Here is a 12,995-nt window from a genome sequence, read left to right as displayed (position 1 = left end):
GATTGTTTTTCTTTCAATATACCTTTACCTTAATATACCACAAATTCTAATGCTTTGTTACAGCTTTCTCTCTCTAACTGGATTACAAATTACAACTGCTTATTTATTTAAATTACCACATGGAATTAAATCTAGTAAGCACTCCAAAAATATTTACCTAATTAAACTGAATATTAGAAGTGAAACCACCTTGTACTGAAGTTTTCTTGAAATTAGATAACTAAATCATTTGAGATGGAGCTTAAGACAAACCCTCCATGAAACCACCCTTTAAAGGTGTTGGGAGAGGGGCATAGTAAGAGTGTTGTATACTATATACTGTTCAGACTAGATTTATTTCCCCTCCATTTAAGATACCATTTCCAGGTCTTAGGGGAAGTCTGGAAGGCCTAAGGGAAATCTATAAACTCTTCCATCAGTTTCTTGTGTGCTAAGAATTGTCAGTATATGCAAGACTCTGAAAATTGTACATCACTGCAAAGGAAGAGTCCAGGAACAGTCATCCCTGGGAAGGGTGCTCACATCAAACAGCCTAGCACGAGGCCAGGACACGTCTCTACATCTTCTTGCAGACGCTTGACACATCCTGCAGGGCCCAAGAATGGTTGAGATTTCATCAGTGCAGATAATCAGAATATAGGTAAAAGCATTAGGAAGAGACATTACTGAGCATCTACCGTCACTGGGAGCCATTCAGTTGTTTCCATTTTCCTTTGCCTGGGGTAGAGCAAAGCCCTCCTCTACATGATGGATTCACAAATGTCCACTTGTGTTCAACTTTCACATGCCCCTCTCCTTAAATGAGAATTTTCTGCCTACTTTAATATCCACCTTCAGAAATGACTAAACCTAGACTAATAGTGCTCTATTCAAATGAAAGACTACAACCAAGTTAAATCCTGCCCCACAACCATTGGAAGCAACACGATGGCTTTTACAGCACCACACAAGGACCAAGGCAGAGCCACCACCTCTCCTTGGGGCCTCAGTCTGTCGCTGCATCTTCCAGCACACTGGAAAGCTGTTGATTTTTTTTTATGTGGAACTATTAGGTGATTCTTGTGTAGCAACTGTAATCACTTCATCAGGACTGATTGTGATTTCTCAAGCCTTGAACCTTTTCCTCATCTCCAGTTTTGGCAGCTCTTAGAAGTTACTCTCAGCCCCTCCCTTTTGTTTCTCTATAGGTCTATTTACCATTTTTACTGAAGGGTGTTTGCTTTATGTGCTGCTATGGGGTCCAGAGTGCCTAATTGACAAATTATGTTGTGCTTTTGGTGGCTTTAAGTAATCATTTAAAATAAATAAGATCATAATGATCAGTTTTCATTTACCCATTTATTAAGTAACAATGTTCACACTGAGCAGTTTGATTTTGGGTTATAATAAGGCAATCTCTACATGATGACAGATGGTGTTTCATTTTGCCGACACTGTGCTAAAGTGCTTTGAGTTGTGATGTGTTTGATTTTATTAGAGATCAGATTTAACACATGCATGCTACATAACTGCAATTGCATTCCCATTTCTCATCTGTAGGAGAAAATGAAACTGTGATGAAATGTAATATACTCACCCTCAGGCAGAACTAGTGGGACTGGGAATTGCAACATAATAAATCTAATGGATATTACACTCTAGGACCCTAGAAATTTACGGTTATTATGTTCAGGGAAGGAACTTGGTTTTTGTAAAACTCACTTTTATTTCACTGGCATCCATGCAATTTCACATTATTTAACTGTTGTGTCCCAATAGTAGGGATGGTGTTTGTGGTGTTGAAGGAGGAACTTGCCCTCCAAGAAACACATGGATCCAGGAACCCAGAGGAGAAAGCTAGGGGAGAGCAAACAGCCAAAACTTTGCAATTACCAAATGCAAATGACAACAATGGCATGTTGTGAACAACGGATTGTTGGGGTGGTCAAATTCAACCTCATTTAGCAGCACTCTCAGTGCAGCACCCACTGGAGGAAGATAATCTCTGTAAAAGCGTTGACTATGATGTTAAGCTCTTATAGTCTCAGCCTTCCTTCCACATCACCACTCCTTGTGGGGGGGGTGGGTGGGGATTTAAGTTAATTACACATCTGGTTATTGATGTGACTATCGATGGAGTTTTTCCCTAATGATGCCATTGACAAGTGCTCTTATGCCAACAAGGTGCAGCCCCACGACTCTCCGTTGCTCACTGAAGGTTGATGCAATGGAATCTACTCTGCACCAACAGCCACCTAAATTGCCTCCCTGCCTCCAGCCTCCAGCTGCTCTTATTCATCATAGACGGCCCAATCTCTGCAATCACTCAGCCTTCACCATTTTGCTTCCATGCTCAAAGTGACTCCCCACTAATTTACTGCCCTCCTTAATTTAGTCCTTATCTCTCACAATTCCTTAAAAGAAACCTTTTATTCCAGCAGAATTTCTCTCTTCATTGTTTTTCTTCATTTCCTTCTTCCTTCTGATGTAGGGCTTTTTCTGGGTTGCAAGGGACAGAAACCCAACTCAAGTTTGTTTAGGTGGAAAGGGGAACTTTATTGGCTCATGAATGGAGGAAGGCAAGGGTGACTGGATCCCTGGTACACACGCAACTAGGAACCAGAAAGTTTTTCAGATGGTCTCTCTTGGTCTGTGACAGTTTACTTGATTTGCTTTCTAGTATTACAGAACTACTTCTTCTATAGGAGAGGGGGATCAGAGGAAAGGAAATGCAACTTGGTCAGTCTCTCTGGTTCCAGGTTCAAAAATTCCAGGGAAGAGCTGTGGTTGGTCTGGTTCATGCCCCGTGTCCACCTCTCTGGTATAATGGTTGTAGCCACGAGGTTGTAGCCATTGGCTCACCTTAGCTTCTTATAAGCTCCCAATAATTCTGTCCAGGAAGGTGGGATCTGCAACATGATTAGAAAAAGGGCATGGAGCAGAGCTCAGGAAAGGAGAGGGGTTGTTAATCTGGTCAGTGACAATAGTTGATGCCCATTAAATGCCTGCTTATGAAGTTGCTACCTGCTACTCCCCTTTCTTTCCTCCCCTCCTATCTCAGTCTGAACCATCTGCCTCACAGAATAAGAAGTTAGATTGGGGAGAGAAAGCTAACATTTGAGTGCCTATAAAATGTGGATGTTATCAATGCTAATCCCTACAATTGCCCTGTAAATGTGGTCTTATTATCAATATTTTACAGATAAGCTTAGAGAGGCTGTTTACCTTGATCAGGTCATTAAGCCAGTAAGTGGCAAAGCCAGGCTTGGAAACCAGCTCTATCTGACTGTTAGTTCTGAGTGCATAGAAAGGATTCAGTTCTTTTGAGTTGTGCTAGAACAGAAAAATGTTAAAGTCCCTCAATACCTTGTTCGTATAATCCAAAACCCATGAGATTACCCAAGCATCTGAACTCTACCTAAAGGAGTTCTTTCCAGTGAAATTGTCAGGTCAGAATAAACTTTAAACCAAATTGGGCATGTAGTTAGTTTCCTTCTTAAACCCTCAAAATGAGGGTGGGTGGGAAGAGGGCATCTCCTCTATATGAGGTGGATGGTTCAGGCTTCTTAGGAGTTGGCATTTGCCCCTAGACCTAAATGACTAGGAACCAGCCATGTAAAAATCTGGGAACAGAGCTTTCCAAGCACTGGAAACTACAAGTGACAAGGCCCTGAGGCAGGCATATGTTTGAGGAGCAGAAAGAAGGCCACAGTAGCTGGAGCCCAGTGGGTAAGGAGGAGACAAATGGAGGCCGGGTTGCACAGGGCTTGATAGACCACAGTAAGGAGTTGGGATTTTGTTCCAATTTCAGTAAGAAGCCATTGGAGGGTTCTAAGCAAGGGGGTGATCTGATAGCCTAGCTCCATGGTGGCCCCACTGATTCTTGTTTCCTCGTGTTCACACCCTCCCACCTTGAGTAAGACTGGCCTGTGTAACCAACAGACTATAATGGAAATGATGGAGTTTGACCTTTGAGGTTAGGCTATAAAGACATCAGAGCTTCTGCCTTGCTCTCTCTCAGTTCACTTGCTCTGGAGGAAGCCAGCTGCCATGTCCTAGGAGAGACCCCTCTGGGAGGAACTGAGGCCTCCTGCCTACAGCCATGTGAGGGAACCACCTTCGAAGTGGATCCTCCAGCTCCAGTCAAGCAGTCAGGTGGCTGTAGCCGCAGCTGACATCTTCACTGCAACCTCGTAAGAGACTCCAAATCAGAACCACCCAGCCAAGCCACTCTCAAATTCCTGACCCTAGGAAATTTGTGTGAGATAATAAATGTTTATTTTTTGCTTTAAGCTGCTAAATTTTGGAGTGATTTTTTAGCAACAATAGATAACTGATTCAAGTGATATCATCTGATTTAAATTTTCCACACGTGGGATGCTGGGTGGACAGAGAACTTTTGGGGGGTAAGTGTGGAAGCAAGGAGATCATAGCCAAGGCTTTGTGGGTATCCAGACAAGTGATGCTGATGGTGGCTTGAGCCAAGGAGGTGGAAGCAAAGATGGTGAGGAACGGTGGGCATTGGTGGAGTTGATGTGGTTCGCGGTTAGGCTCATTGAAGAGGTTTTGGGGTGTGAGGAATCAACGTCATCTCCTTTAATTTTGGCCTGGGCAACTGGGTGGATGGTGGGACCATTTACTGAAAGGGGTTGAGTTGGTTTAGAGAGAAAAAATCTAGACTCCACTAAGCACAATATAAAGATTCTGTTGCATGAAAGAGAGAGACAGCGTAACCAGAAGCAGTTTTTTCTGTCACTTACAGGTTGCAAATAAGAACTGTCTAAGTTTCAATAAAAACACCTTCAGTTACTTTACCTTGGAACTGGCTTCCTTCTCCTCAATTAAGTAGAAGACAATTAAATTAGAGTACATCTTCAAGGAGTTCATTATGCCTCATTGAAAATGATAAATGACTCTTGGTGACCTCATCACCTCGCCACCATGGCCCCACCTTGTTTATCAAAGAGTAAAGAATCTGCTGGATTTCTCTCTCCTCAGTAGCAAGGCCAACGAAAACAGAGTGAACCCCATGAAATGGGAGAAAGCAGAGAAGGCACAGGAGGAGAAAAGAGGAGGGAAAACCCACACTTGACATTTTGACAATTGGCCAAAGTGACCTTGGACAGCAAACCTGGAAAAAAAAACAACAAAAAAACACCCATCTACATATTGATTTCCTGTCTGTTCCATTGTTTTATTCCACTCTTGCTTGGCAGACAACACCAAGGTGGTGTGGGTGTGTGGGGGTGGGAGGGGGTGCAGAGGACAAGCCTGCCCTTTTTCTATGGAAAAAAAGGTAGGGGTGGGAAAAAAGGGAAAGGGCAAATGAAAATAAGGGGTGCTTTGGAATTGGCAAAGACATCCATTAGCATTTATTTGCTACCCAAATGACCCTAAGCCAGAGTAAGAACTGGAATTACTCTCCCTGCTTGGCTGGGAAGGGGCAAAGTTGGCTCCAGAATGTAGCATTAGCAGGAGGAAGGGGTTAAAAGCAGGAGCTTTGGATCTGGTCTTGAGTTCTGACTCCCCCACTTTCCAGTTGTGTAGCCTTACTCAAAGTTACTTAACCTCTCTGACCTGCAGGTTTTTTAATCTGTGAAATGGGGATGCCCCTAGTGCATGGGCTTCTTATGAAGATTAAGTGAGATCAGCATGTTAGCTGTTTAGCTCCTACAGGTGCAGAGTGAGCATCAGTCATCTTTGCTGTAGATTTGTTCTGACTTCCAAGTTCCTATTCTTTCCATTGCACACTTCTTACATTATTGGGATGAATGAATCTTCTGACTGTTTGAGGAACTCTATTTTAAATACATGATTTAGGACAAGGGTTGGCAAATTTTTTCTCTATAGAAGGCCAGATGGTTAATAGTTTAGAGTTTTCAGGACATCCAATAGCAGAGTCCCTACTCCCTCTGCTATTGGAATGCAAAGGCAGCAAGAGACAATATGTAAATGAATCAGCACGGCTGTGTCCTAATGAGACTTTATTTATACAAACAGGTGGCAGGATTTGGTGTGTGGGCTGTAGTCTGCTGACCCCTGACTTAAGAGACAGAGGTTGGGTAAGTGTAATTTCAGCTTCTTTCGTATAATAACATCACTTGCATTGCTGACTTCTGTTTATAATATACTCACAACTTCCTAAGTATTTAATTGTATGTCTTTCATTTATCTTTACAGAAACCCTGTAAAGCAGTAATAACAGCTAACGTTTATTGAGTGCTTAATATGTGCCGAGTATGCTGCAGGTGTTGCAGAAGCAGTGCACAATGGAAGTCGAAACATGCAGGAGATCTTAGGCAAGTCATGTAACTTCCCTGTGCCCAGTTTCCTCATCTATCAATGCACTTGTACTTGCAAAGCTCTTAGAAGACTCTCTGTCCTGTAATAAGAGTTCCAGGAATGGCTAGCTCAATTAATCCTCACAGCAACCTAGGAGACTGTTCCCGTTATCTCCATTTTCCAGATGAGGAAACTGAGGCACTGGAAAGGGAAGTAGGTTCCCTGAGGTTATCAGGGAGTGGTTGATCCAGGGCTGGAATGAGGGCTACGTGACTCCAAAGTCTCTGTTCTGTCAGTACTGCTCATCTCTGTCTCCCAAGGATGCTCATTATCTCCATTCTGTGGAGAGGGATGCTGGGGTTTAGAGAGAAAAAGGTTTTCGCCTCAGCATGGGCAGCCAGTAGGCAAAAGAGCCAAGACTCAAATCCTAATTTCTGGTCCTGGTCCACGGCTGACTGAGTGACCCAAACCCTGTGTCCTCTCTCAGGGATCATCGTATGTACTAAGTCTAAATAGGACCAGCGAGTGTCCCCTGCATTAAAGCATTAAAGCCAGAGACCAGCAGTGAATCCAGGAGGAGGGGCAGGACTAAGGGAAAGGGAGGAAGAAGAGGATTTTTCAAGCATGGGGAGCTGAGAACTGACCTGCTGCTCCCCTTCAGTGTCTGCCCCTGTGCCTGACCTGAGCTTGGTGAAAGAAGCTGGTATTCCAGTGATAATACTCAACCACAACAACTAAAGTTTATTAGGTGTTTTATGTTCCAGGTACTGTGTGGCATGATTTTCATGTGTTATTTTGTTTAATTCTCATAGCAAGTCTGTAGAAAGGTCCTGCATTATCCTCGCAATGGGTATGAGAAAGCTGAAGCTCTGAGAGAGAAATGCTTGGTCACCCAAAGTGTCACACGGCGAGCAAGTGGGGGACCCAGGATTTGAAACTGGACCTGTCTGATTTCAAGGCATGTGCTCTGAAAACTTGCACCACTTTTGTCAGCCCCTTGTCAGGCCCTAAGGGTCACAGAGATCCTTCTTCTCTTCTGTCCCCATTCTCCTCTACAGCCCTGCCTGTCCTCATATGGTTGGGTGTTTCTCATGATGTGGGTCATGGGTGAGCCTGGCAGATCCTCTGTGGAGGGCTTTCATATGAATTATCTTCTTTTTTCCCCATTTTATTGTGGTAACATATATACAACATAAAATTTTCCATTTTAACCATTTTATTAGTGTACAATACAGTGACATTAATTACATTTACAATGTTGTGTTACTATCGCCACCATTATCACATATTTTTCATCACCCCAAACAAAAACTGTACAATAACTCCCCATTCTCCACTCCTCCCTAAGCCCTTGGTAACTTCTAATCTACTTTCTTTAGATGGATTTGCTTATTCTAGATATTTCGTGTAAGTGGAATCATACACTATGTGTCCTTTTGTGTCTGGCTTCTTTTACTCAGCATAACGTTTTCAAGGTTCATCCATGTTCTCTAGTGTATTAGAATTTTATTCCTTTTAATGACTGAATAGTATTCCACTGTATGGATAGATCACATTTTGTTTATCCACTCCTCTGTTGATGGATGCTTGTTCCCACTTTTTAGCTATTGTGAATAATGATGCTAAAAACATTGTTTTACAAATATTTGTTTGAACACCTGTTTTTACTTTCTTTGGGTGTATATATATGTACCTAGGAGTGAAATTGCTGGATCATATGGTAATGCTATGTGTAACTTTTTGAGGAATCAATGAATTATCTTCTTACCTAGCACTTTATTTGCTTGCCTTGCCAACAAAATGTGATCAAAGCCTACCAGCCATGACACCATCCTATGAACTAGACCATAAGCTAAATTGCCCTGGCCTGAGGTAGCTATTGATACCTACAAGAGAGTGCAATAAAATTAATTAAATATGGAATGGATATCTTAGGAAGGGAACTAATGTCTATTGAGTATTGGCAGTATACCAGACTCTTCATTTATGATAGCTAAGCCTCCCAACACAGAGAGGACAATTAACATCCCCATTTTCAAGGTGGGCAGCTGCCCAACGCCACTCGTCTTATAAGGCACCAAGCCAGGATCTGAGGCCAGCCCTTCAAAAGACCAGCTCTTTCCACAACACCACTTGGTAAAATGACTGTTATCTTGACCATAAGAGACAACAGACAATGAATTGTGGAGACTGTTGAACAGGGAGTCAAGAGACCTAGATCCTTAGCCTGGCTCACCCTGACACCTCATTTCCTGAGATCTCGGATGTGTCTGCCCTGCCCTGACCTCAGCTTCTGCGTGGCTGAAAGGAAAGTTTGAATCAGTTCAGAGTTCCCCAATGTGTGGGGTGTGGGAATACAAGAGGACTTTAAGAGGCCAGGGCATTAATTAGCACTGACAACCGCAGGGGAAAGATAATTCACTATTTAATTTTTTTTCAGTTCTTTTCATTACCTCAAGAAGAACATCTCAACTTGGTTTGTTCTGTCTTTCATTCATTCAACAAATACTTATTGAGGATACCAAGAATATGCCAAGCACATTCTAAGCAATGAGTGAAGATGAAGCAGTGACCCCCACAAAAGGGACCCTGTTCTGAAGGAACTACATTTGTGAGGTGTGGGAGTCAGAAAAGAAGCAATCAAATACAATTGAACAATATCATAATGGTGTAAGTTTAAAATAGGGTGAGCTGCTAATGGCAAGTTGCTGCAGCATAAGAACACAACTGGAGGTGAGAAGTTGGAGACGTTGAGAGGCCAAGATCTTGGGTATTGAAGTGACATCCGGTGGATGTTGAAGTCACCAAGAATGGTGACAGGAATGGGCATGGAAAGAGAGTGTAAACCGGTGTTACAGTAATCAATGAAAGAGGGGGGTAGCTTGGGAACTGGGGTAGTGATGGGACATGGATCTGTGAATGCTGTAAGGGGTTTCAGCTCGGTGGAATCTGAGGGCATGAACTTCATTGCACTGGGGGTCTTGGAGGAGGGAGAAGAATTGGAATGCAAGAAGCAAGAGAAGAAGCAAAAACACACTGGTCCACCCTGAGGCCTGGAACTGCATGTAGCGTGAAAAGAAAAAGCAAAGCCCCACGGGACAAGGCTGCAGAGGATTTGCATGGCCTGGGAGGGGAGGGTGTGGGGAGGTGAACTCAGAGCTGCACTGCCCAGATGCCCCTCCAAGGAAGGGCTCGTTGTTCCCCTGCTGTGGGGTTTCTTCAGACCTGTAGAAAGTCGCTTCCCTGAAGGGCCCTGCTTCCAGATGGCCCACATTCAGTGACCATTTGCAGGACTGACCACGTATAAAGACCCATCCATTTCATCCACCATGGGACACGGGCTCCACATCTTCTGAGCTCCCTGTGGAGGTGGCCAGGATTTGTAGGGCCTGCAAAGCTGCTCAATGGCTCCCTCAGCCCCATCTTGCTCCCTCCCGCTCCCTTCCATCAGGGGTTGATCCATAATAAATACTCTACATGCCAAACTCTGTTTCAAAGTCTACTTTCAGAGGCTCCAACCTGGAACACTTAGGGATAACCAGGGTTCGGCAAAGAATGTTCAGGGAAGAAGTTGAAGACAGAGGTGTTTGCTGATGACAATTTTCTTTCCATGGGACACAGTGACTTTGGGAGGATGGGACATAGTGGGAGATTGGATCTGATTTGAGGATAAGAACCAGGTGATGATGACCTTGGGGACTAATATTTTGTTGGCAACAAAGGTCAACAGGGCTATAAGTCCGCAGGTTGAGGCTCCTGGAGCGCCCAGGTACATGAATTTCTCCCTTTCATCCCTAATATTTGCTACTCTATTTTTTTAATTGAAAGAGAGAGAGACAGAGAGAGAAGGAAGTCCTCTTTAACAGAAATCCATGTCGAGCTGCTGGAACTCCATACCTTTATTTCTATTGCATTTACTATTACTATTTATAGTTGTTATTATTTGGTTAACTTCTCCTTATGGTAAGTGAAGCTAGGTTTCTTTTCATGATCATAATATAAGACTTCCTTTAAAAATCCATTTATTTAAGTTTTAAAAAAAAGTTAATAAAACCAGTGCAAAAATTTGGAAGGTTGTACTTAAATAGCTTAAGTTCAGTTAACATTGGCCTTGTAATTTCTCAGGGTCCTTCCTGCTCTGCCATTCTGTTTAACAAGTACAAAAATACAAAGACAAATATTTTGAAGTACCGATCATGGGGTGCTACATTCCAAATCATGGTCACACTAACTTGCCAAGCCGTACATCCACCCAGACAAATGCATGTGTGCGTGCACACACACACACACAAACACACACTCTGCTTAGCACGTTCTAGTCACCCCCTCTGTCAATGGAGGCATGGTAACAGTAAATCACCCTCAACCCATGAATTAATCAGGAGCCCCACCAGCCATCCTTCTCCCAGTCAGACATACTGTAAACATGTGTCACGGCACCCAGGTGACAAGGGACCTGCTGCTGAGTGCTCAGGTTTGTTTGATAGGCTTCTGTGTCCATAGGCTCTTCTTTCCACCGCCCTTCCCCTCACCCCTGCCCCAAATTCCTGAACCCCGAGTAACCACACCAGAGTCATCTGCTCCCTTTTGGATCTAGAGCCACCAATAATGAATGGCTGGGAGAGACACCTTCTAAATTCCTTGGCACTATAATTTCTGCAAAGGCCCTAGGCTTCTTGTAGCAGAGGTTGTCATGGAAAATGCCACAGTCCAGGTAAGTGTCATTCCCCTGCCTATAGGAGTCAGGATCTTGATGTGCCTCAACTCTACCTCCTTGCCTTCATCTTGGTTGACTTTCCTTCTCAGGTTCCCTCTTCCTTGGAGAGTCTAGATCTAGCTTTATCTCCACCTTGGAGAAATTTCTTACTGCTTATATGTACATTGGGAGGGTCTGTGAAGCAATCTGATTGAAAAATTTTTTTCCCTGGACTGGCTTCGTTGCAGAGGCTTATATAATGCTCTTGTCATCATCAAGAGTGAAATTTATTCATCTGAAACCAGCCATGACTGTAAGGGGGTCATTGTTAGGAAATGGAAAGGAAGCATGTCACATTAATTTCTTTCATGCCTTTCCTCTTCATACACATACTCAGACACTTTTTTCTACTTCTGTTTTTATTGTAGAAGAAGCTAACCTCTTAATAAACTGAAGTCTCACGAGCATGCCATTCTTCTTATGGAAACTCGGGCAACGTTCCACTTTATAAGCCCAATCGTCCTCCAGACTCCCTTCTCAGGCGTGTCCTATCACCCCAAAAGAGACTTGCTCTGGCCCAGGGGATACCAATTCCTTCCAAGGGCATCAGTCTCCGTTCTCCACCCTCCAGCTTTGGGGTCCTGTTAAGAGACCACCAGCATGCACGCACAGCTTCTTCTAGCTCTTACCTCAGTAAGTGGCTTCCTTTAATCATAACATGTTTTCTCTGGGTCAGGCATTTTCACATCCGTTTGAATCTGTATTCCTTTGGCCACACTAACTTGGGGTAAAAAAAAAGAAAAAAAAAAGATTACAAACAACATTTCTTTGGCTCTAATTGCATCAGCCCTGTGGAAGATCCAGTTCCATCATATTCCTCCTAGACAGCATGGGGAAGTGTCTGGAAGGAATCAGGGAAGATCCAAGAACTTGATTTCATGGGCATCTTCAGGCACCTGCCATTTCCTTCTCTTCTACAGTGTCTTACTGGTATGATACTGCCTGTCCCAACAGGTGACCCAAATGCTGGCTATTCCACCCCCCCTCCAAAGTTACCAGAGCTGGTACCTCTTGCCATTGGTTCCATCTCCTGGTGGAAATTGCCGGCACGTGGCTTTTGATGCTTGACACTGTCAACGTACCCCAGAGATTTGTTTTTAATTCTCAGTGCTGACCTTTCTCAGGCATACTTCTTCCCTTGCCTTGCTGTGATTGATGAGGTAAGAGTCAAAAAATAATTTTCAGTTACTTGACATGTCCTACAGGGATTGTTCGGCATCTATTGCATTGTCTTTAGGTTTTAGGGTTTTAGTGACACAGGAAAAAGCCTTGTGTAATATTTAGTTTATCTCATTTAATTCTCATGACAATGCTATGAAATAGATATTAATATTTCCATTATACAGATGAGGAAGCTGAATGATGTGTATCAGTTTCCTATAGATGCTGTAATGAATGACCATGAACTAGACAGCCTAAAAGAGCAGAAATTTTATTCTGTTCCAGTTCTGGGGTCTAGAAGTCCAGAGTCAAGGAGTTGGCAGCAGTGAACTTCCTCTGAAGGCTCTAGGGAAGAAACCTTCCTGGCCTCCTTGCATCTTCTGGTGGTTGCCAGCAATTCACTGTACTTCCTTGGCCTTCTCTGCGCCTGTCCTTACATGGCATTTGCCCATGTGTCTGTCTCTGTGTTTTCAAATGGCATTCTCCTCTCTGTGTTTCTGCTTCCAAATTTCCCTCTTCTGTTAAGAACACCAGCCATTGGATTAGGGCCCACCCAATCCAGGATGACCTCATCTGAACTTGACGTCTGCAAAGACCCTATTTCCAAGTAAGGTCACAGTCAGAGATCACAGGAACTAGGACTTCAACATGTCTTTCTTGGTGACACATTCAATCCACAACATGGTGTATTTGGAATTCAAACCCAATTTTAACTCCAGGACCAAAATATTCTGTCTCCTATTGTTGCAGGCTACATTTTCTGTGACACTCTTAATTTCAAGATTTACCGCCACAGAACTCTTGTACTTACCAGGCC

The sequence above is a fragment of the Choloepus didactylus genome, chromosome 22 (assembly GCF_015220235.1).
Source record: "Choloepus didactylus isolate mChoDid1 chromosome 22, mChoDid1.pri, whole genome shotgun sequence".
Taxonomy (NCBI): Eukaryota; Metazoa; Chordata; class Mammalia; order Pilosa; family Megalonychidae; genus Choloepus; species Choloepus didactylus.
This window is presented reverse-complemented; position numbering follows the sequence as displayed.